Source organism: Stegodyphus dumicola, chromosome 7, assembly GCF_044657685.1.
Source record: "Stegodyphus dumicola isolate Sdum_Otavi_A_Nest chromosome 7, ASM4465768v1".
NCBI classification, from domain to species: Eukaryota; Metazoa; Arthropoda; class Arachnida; order Araneae; family Eresidae; genus Stegodyphus; species Stegodyphus dumicola.
This window is the reverse complement of record NC_140774.1, coordinates 1,718,193-1,726,424: the sequence shown is the minus strand read 5'-3', so window position 1 is coordinate 1,726,424 and position 8,232 is coordinate 1,718,193. Positions and strand designations below refer to the sequence as shown.

Sequence of the window (8,232 nt, the reverse complement as noted above, 5' to 3'; positions counted from 1 at the left end):
TTTTTCAATGGATTAGCATTTTCTAGAATATTTGCAAAATTCTAAATAACATATATTTTTTTTTATAAAAAATGTATAAATTACATGTATAATTACTTACAGATTACAAACTCTACTACAAATATAGGTAAAATTAGATATATATATATATTTAATTACGGAAACGAATTTTTTAAAAAATTTGGGTATAGAGACATTAGGTATTTTTTTGGAAGCAGGAAACATGAAAAATTAGCAACTGCCTTCGCCGGGAATCGAAGGACGGACCTCTGGAATACCGGCCCAGTGTGCAGAACCACTACACCACGAAGACACGCTAGGTGTGGTGGTGGTGTATTTAATTATGGCAAAGCACACTAGGGCTATCTGCCTAAGGGGAGGGATGTCTTCGTGGAGGACTTTCTAAGGGAAACTGGCTCGTATACACGTTACATGTGGGGAAAACCACGAAAACACCCATGCAGCCAGCCCGTTCGCGGGATTCGAACCTCGGATCGCACTACCAGGGTTCAGCGACTTTACCGCTCGGCCGCTGGTGGGCCGAAGACACGCTAGGAAAGCGGGAGAAATACCTTATATTACTTCTCTTTTTAAAGGCCGACTTTTTTTTAAGGGGATCCAATCACTAAATCTTGGGTGTGGATATACCTCATCCAAAACCTTTTTAATTCGGGCGCCACTGTAGAGACATTAGGATTTTTTTGGGAAGCCGTAGAGATGAAAAATTAGCAACCCACTTCGCCGTGAATCGAACCACGGACCTCTGAAATACCGGCCCAGCGTGCAGAACTATTACACCACGAAGGCACGCAAGGAAAGCGGGAGAAATACCTCATAAGGAAAATTTTTTTCCTCTAATTACAGGACAGAAAATGTTTTTCAATCGCGCGATCTGTTATTGATATTGAATTACAGTCGTGCGATAATTTCGCAGTAAAGATACATCTCCGATGACTATCCAAGATTCTAGAAACTTTGGTCTTATATAGAGATGGTCGTCTTATAGAAATAATGCTTAATATCAATATTTATTTATATTGGTCACTTTCAGAAGTGGTCGTTTGAGAGGCGATATTCTATATATTTATTTACTGATACTCTCAGATTCCAAAATTTGTTTATATTCTCAGAAATATTGGACGGAAGGTGGTCGTCCCATACATGCAAAATTTTACATTTCATTAAAAATGAATTCGGCATTATTTAACTATTTCCCTATTAATTAATTAATTAGATAAAGAAAAAATTAGGAAATAGTACTGTTTATTACGGAATAATGTAGGAAGTTCTACAGAACTATATTCTTTCGCGTCATTGCACATTGTATCCGGCGAACTACTAGTTCCTCGTATTCTTCCGCAAATCCGTAAACATCTGTCTGATTTGAAACGAAATTCAAAATGGCTGCGCCATGAGGTTAACTTGTATGGATATTTTTTGTTGCATGAAAGGTAAGTTCAGTTGCAATACTTGTATGTTTACTTTTTTTGCTTTTCGAATTTATGTCATTTTGACAGTTAAATGTTTCACAGCTTTATGAATTGTTACCATTCTGTCGTGAATTACGTGTATTTCAATGGCTGGCTGTCTTTTCAAATATCTAATTTGCCTGCTATCCAAATATTTATGACTGAATTTTTTTTAGTCTAGTTTATGCATTCAGTTTTAAAATAATATGTGTGATCAGATTGCTTATTATTTTATTACAGCAATAAATTTATGTTAAATAGTTTGAACAATTGTATAAAAATAAGAGTTTGCATTGTTTTGTCCAAAATATGTATGGTTGAAACATTATCTTAATCTAGTTTGTAATTCAAGTTTTTTTGGGGGTACTGTTCTGTTATTGGGACCAGAATCGGAAATGTATGAACCTGTGTTTGTAAGTATGTGCATAGATGTGTATATGTAGACACACAAACATACAAATATACAAGCATACATAAATACAATTCTGAACCCGGTCCTGATAACAGAACAGTATCTTTTTTAATCTGTTTTGAATATTTCATAAAAGGATTAAGCATTTTTCAAACTGCATATCATTTTAAGATTCGATTTGCAGGAAGACAAAATATGGTCATTCAATCAAATGCTTATGATTGCTTTTAACATTTTCTCATAAATATTGTTTGCATTTTTATTGTATTTTAGATACTTTAGTTATGTAAAGTAAACATGAGAATATTAGGAGAGCTGAAGAATATGAATAGCTACCATAATACATGTAGTTTTTCATCGAGCCCATTGTTTTAGAAAACAATGCACCATTATTATATGCTGGCTTATTTTATAGTTATATGCAGTTTAATTTTATGTTCATGTTACTGTAGTATTGTCATTATAATAAAAGTATTGATAATTTTTGTTGAATCTTGCAAGTTGCCTAACATTCAGAATTATTACTACCGAATTTTACTGATAGGTTTTTTCGAGTTGACATAATCTGTCTGATAAATAAAATAAACTGGTGTTTAAATTATATGCATTTCTCTTGATGTTTCATTGAAAGTGAGATGGAAATATAAATGCTATCCAGAAAAGTGAATTCTTTTTGCCTGAAATAACAAACTGTACTAAATGATTAATGTTTATATCATTTTAGAAATGCCAATATTAAAGTTTCTCCCCCTTCTCTCCTTTGATTTTGAAATAATTTATAATAAAATAATATATGCATAAATGTAATTAATGTAAAGTGTCATTCAATAATATAATTTATTTTTACTGATATTTTTATATCTCTTATCTGGGTTTTCTTTTGGTGTTAGAAGGAGGAAAAGACTGTAATGTTTTAATTAAGGAAATAATTAAAACATTACAGTCTTTTAAATAACACAGTTACAGTAATGCTTATTGAAGCAATCAGTACTGTGTGATTGCCAGTGATCGAATAATGTTAAAATGCATTGTTCATAAGGAAATTTGCTTATCTTTGTGTTATAGATTTTATTTTGACACAAGCTGAAATTTGAATTATTGGAAGCACTTTGAAAACCCGAATTATTTCCTGAATCATTAATCAGGCCAATATATAACATACAAATTTTCAAACAAAATTATTTCTTTGAGCATATTATAAAGAGCTGATTTAATTTTATTATTTGTACAAATTTTAGACAAAAGTAGCATGTAACAGTTAAAGATTTATTGAAGCCTACTTGTTACTTGTGGTAACAAAGAAGTGTGAAAGATATTGCCACATTAGCGAACATGACGATCATTGATGCTTAGTTTAGTAATTTAATAATATATTGAGAAATGCTGGGAACTTTCAGAAGTAGACATTTCGGAAATGATGGGCTTGATAAGAAATTTACATGGTTTTATTATTTATTCTTTAGTTAAGAATGGATTTTAGATGTTTATGTGAAAGAATTTTGTTTAATTATATGTGAAAGAATTGTTAAAGTTTGGCATTTAAAAAAATGAATTAATAATATGCAATTATCTTTTTATTATACATATATTACTATATATTTCTAATGTGCTATGTAAATGTCAGTGCTAAACAATTGAGATACTATTGTCAGGGCAATCTTTTCTTATACATAAAAAATTCTGATACTTTCTTATCATCTGCCCTCACAGCTTCAACTTATGCTAAAACAGCAAGAGTATGCACACGATAATAGCAAACCATGAATATGCATACCACACACATGTATTTACATGCTTTATATTTAATCTTTATTTCTGAATAGTATTCCATTGGATGAAAAATATGTGAATATTGACCCAATGTATATTTTTGTGTGTGTGCATCCTAAAATTTCTTGTTTCTTATAAAGTGCTTATTTGAATTACTACTTGTGAACAGAGCAGTAGATATGAACCATAAACTAACCATTTTGCCAATTTTCACAGCTTTGCAGATAGTCAGAAAGCACCAAAATTTGTAATAATGTTAAGTTTAAATGATGTTCTATACTTTTGTGTTAATTTTTCTATTCTATTAATTCTATTACTGTGTTATCAAACTTTCTGCAGGAATTTCAACTGGTTAAGATGTTATTACCAAGTGGAGAAGAATTTGGTTTTCAAGCTAGAAAAAATTGCAGCTCAAGGATTTTGTAGAAGGTCAGTCAAACTGGTTTTAGTTAATTATAATTTAATTTTGGGTGAAGAATTCTCAGATTTATTTATCATAAGTATCTAAAGGTCTTCTAAATTAAATTCTGCTTGTTTTTGAAATTTTTCATGACATTAATTCTTTGATTATTATTATTATTTTTTTTTTTAATTTACTAACTTATATCCAGGCACATAATGTTGCATTTAGTGCCATGCCTTAAATATTGTAAAATGTTAAAATAATACATTTCACTTAAAAATGTGGTTGGGACAGTAAATTTCTGTTACATTTAATCATATCTATAAACATTGGTATACATTATTTTTCAATAATCTGTATATTATTTTGTGCATTTCTTTTACATACAAGATCTGGCATATGACTTGCTTTTCAAACTGATAACATGGTGTAATAATGTAATCTAATGGTTAAAGTTTACTATGGAATGGGCCAAATTTAATAAATTATTCTTTGATAGAAATTTATTCACGTGTTCAGTGTGTCTCATCTTTTTAAATTGCTAAAGTAAATTTTATGTACTTGCATTTAGGAATTTTGACTGTATCAGAGTAATTTTAATTCAGTTATTATAACATGCAAGGGAAAAAATTAATTCATAGCTCTGTATTTAAAATTAGTTAATTAAAGTCCTTAATAAAGAGGGACAGAGTTTAATTCAAAAATATGCCACATTAAGGGTTACTTTTTAACCTAATTTAAAATTTTCATTACTTTAACGTGTCCAATAATTGTTATTTTAACTCCGATATTGTAATAATATCAAAATTTCTTACTTTTTGATAGGTAATCCAAATGTAAAACAAGAAAAGAAAAAATTAAAATCTAGAAGTATATTTATTTCATACCTCTAACAAATAAAAACAACACAAGCACTTTTTACTGTCTATCTGCATAGTGTGGCATGTCCCGTAAGACAGATTTGTTTGGTCAAATCCATGTTTCAGTTAAAGGAAAATGCATGCACAGTCTTCTGATTTTCCCTTCGATTAAGGATTCTGTATATACTAGCATAAGAAATATATTAGTTAATGCAGTGTTATACATCAATATTTATAGACAATTATTGTGGCTATGTTTATTATAATTTTGTTCACTGTAATGGCTGGAGTGCCTAAACCATCATGCTGTGTAAACAAAACTCAAATCTTCATCTCTGCATACTGCTCCACTAGTGTTTAAACCACTGAAATGGTGATTATGGTAGAACATCTTTGGTAAAAATTTACTCTACTGTAACCCTTGGCGAATCGTTTCTTTTTTTTAATATCAAGATCGGCACCAATTTCAAGGTGGCCGCTACCTAAAACCAAAATAAGAAGTCAAAGACATACACAAACTCTGTGTCCATGTACACATCGACCTATTAAAACAGAGAACTGCACAAACTGGGCATTGTGCACTGCCTTAACTTTGTCCATGTACACATTGATCTATTTTCACTTTAAGAAAATCAGAAAGTTAAAAATATCATAGTTACCAGAAAAAATTCGCCACTGTCTTAACACACAGACAACCAAAAATACACAAATAGAGAGGAATAAGTTACCAAAAATACATATTTCCTAACATAAAAACATTAAACAACAAATCTTCTAACAAAAATTAACACACAGAGACAAAAAATAAATGAAACGTCATTTTTTTTTAACATATTTTTTTTTTTCACATGCATATGTTTAGGCTTCCCACCACCATCCTCCAGGTAAGCAATTCAATTAAATTTTTCGTCTCTTAGTCACCTCAGACATACTCAAACGATGGTATTCACACCAAAATAATAAATAGCATGTTCAAAATACAAGACCATACCACTTCCGTGCAACCAAACACAGCAATTGAAAAGAATGGTAAGAACCAAAAACCTGGGACCGTACAAAAGGTTTACTATTAAAAAAAGTAGCCCAAAACTAAATTTATCACAGCACGTTGGCAATATTTGCAGAAATAACTCCTTTTTATTCTCTCCAAAGGCTACTTTTGCCAACATTATCAACATTAGGGTTACCGAAAAACTTATTTGACGCAATGGGCTTCCACATTTCACAAACAACCAATACCACTTTGCAATTTTTTTTCAGACAGAAACCAAGGTGTACCATACAGTAAAGATTAGCCACATCTTCATTTACTACTGTTACAAGTACTTCTTTGGTAAATTTCTGCGGTTAAATTCAAAAGTTTAAAATTGCATTAACATGATCAGATTCAGAGTCATAGCTAGGGTTTTCAGCGCTCAGGGACAACTGAAGATTTCATGCCCCCTACTGTTTGCCAAGGATGGAAAACATTTAATTCCAAAATGTTCTAATATCAGTTTGGCGCCCCTTGGATTCTGCACCCCGGGACAGATGCCCCCCTTGTCCCCCTCTAGCTACGCCCCTGATCAGATTTTATTTTCTGCACGTAGCTAACAATTACTTATGTGTTGTCAGATAAATGTTACCAGATGCAGTTAATTATTTTTTACTTGCCAATCTCATGAGACAAGTTTTCTTTGCTCCTGCAAGACTTTACTTTGTGTTGCAAAATAAATTCATTCTCACTCTTTTTGGACTTGCCTACACATTAAATTTAAAATAGTTTTATGAATAGGTAAGATGTGATTATCATAATTTTGTTTCGCTCTTTATCTTGGCAACTTTATATGTTGATTCAGTATCCAGGTTACCTACCAGTGGCTGATTGATAAAACTGCTCATATATTCAGCTGGTGGTTTGAGTTTATTTTCTGACATAAAAAATTTTAAAAGGCATCCCCCATGTTTATTTTACTATAATCGAAAAATCAAATAATTGCTACTCTGTTTATAGGTACTAAATGTTAAAATATTTTAAATGCTTCCTTTAATTTGCATTCTAATAGTCATTTGTTTAAATTTAATTATGAATTATATTCACATATAGTAATTGTGAGTGTTTTTTTTTTTTATTTTAGGTGCTGTGAAAGGCAATGACAGAGATCCAATTCATCAAGAGTTCTTATATACATAAGAATACATGGATATAAGATTGTTTTTCATGAATTCAAATAAAATGTGATAAATTGGATTAATAAAAACTATTTTGAATTTTGAAAAGTGTTTTTCCTCTGTTCATCATAATATAGTGCCATAAATTTCTGAATGTGTTTATTTTTCATCCAAATAAATTTGTCATATTAATAGATATTGCATAATTTAGCATTATTATAAATATTTATTATAGCAGATTTAGCTGAACTACTTTTTTAGTCTCTTTGCAGATGAAGTCACAAAGGTAAGTGGTTAGATATTTTTCTGTATTCCCCATTAAGTAATTTTATCTGGTAAATTACCATTACTTATATACTAAAGGTGAAAGAATAAGCTTTCCTTGAAAATACAAAATTTTGCAGATATTTCAAAAAATTGGTATACATAAAAAAGTTCTTAAATTGCCACATATGCGAAACTGAAAATGTTATATATGAAATAGTTCAGAAATATAAATATTTTAACTATAATTCACTGCATTTGTTATATATAATCACAGTTTAAGGTAGCAGTGCTTTTCTCACTGTGATTTCTCATGTATTTTGATTCATAAATCCATGTATTTTGATTTCTCTTTTGAGACCGAATAAAAAATGAACTAAACATTCTCGTTGACATTGAGAGTTGAATAAAAACCTCACCTCAAAACAAAATGAATTAATAAATTTACGGAAAATTTTACATTGCATATATTGAGCAGAAAGAGTAAACTGAATATACTTAATGGAATTAATAATTGATAGAGTTGATAGCAGAATAAAATGCCTTAATTGCATGGTAAACAGTAGATCTTTTGAAGTTTTTCTATGTTGCGTAAAATGCAGATTTAAATTTTTGATATTGATTGTCATATAAATGGCAATTACTGTTTTATTTTGCTCTGAAATGAATGGTTAGTAATAAAATTCTGGATGAGACAACCTTTAACATGCGCTAGAATTTACAAAGTTTAATTTGGTGCTGATTTCAACGGGTAAATTTCATTTTACTGACTTTTGCGTAAAATAATACCAATGAACCATTGCAAATTATTTTCACAACTTTTTTTTTTAATCTAAAAGGGCTATTAGTTTTGAAATGTGACTTCATATCGTCAGTCGTAAACTTGTTTCGCTTTTTATTCAA

General features: G+C 30.2%; 1 long non-coding RNA gene across 1 annotated transcript; it reads left to right on the top strand.

Annotated features, from left to right (window-relative positions):
- The first annotated feature begins 1,389 nt into the window (after nucleotides 1–1,389).
- LOC146996075 (uncharacterized) lies at nucleotides 1,390–7,376 on the top strand. The gene is made up of 3 exons (XR_015041934.1): nucleotides 1,390–1,451; nucleotides 3,991–4,080; nucleotides 7,032–7,376. It is a non-coding gene; the product is annotated as an uncharacterized LOC146996075 (long non-coding RNA).
- Nucleotides 7,377–8,232: the final 856 nt, after the last annotated feature.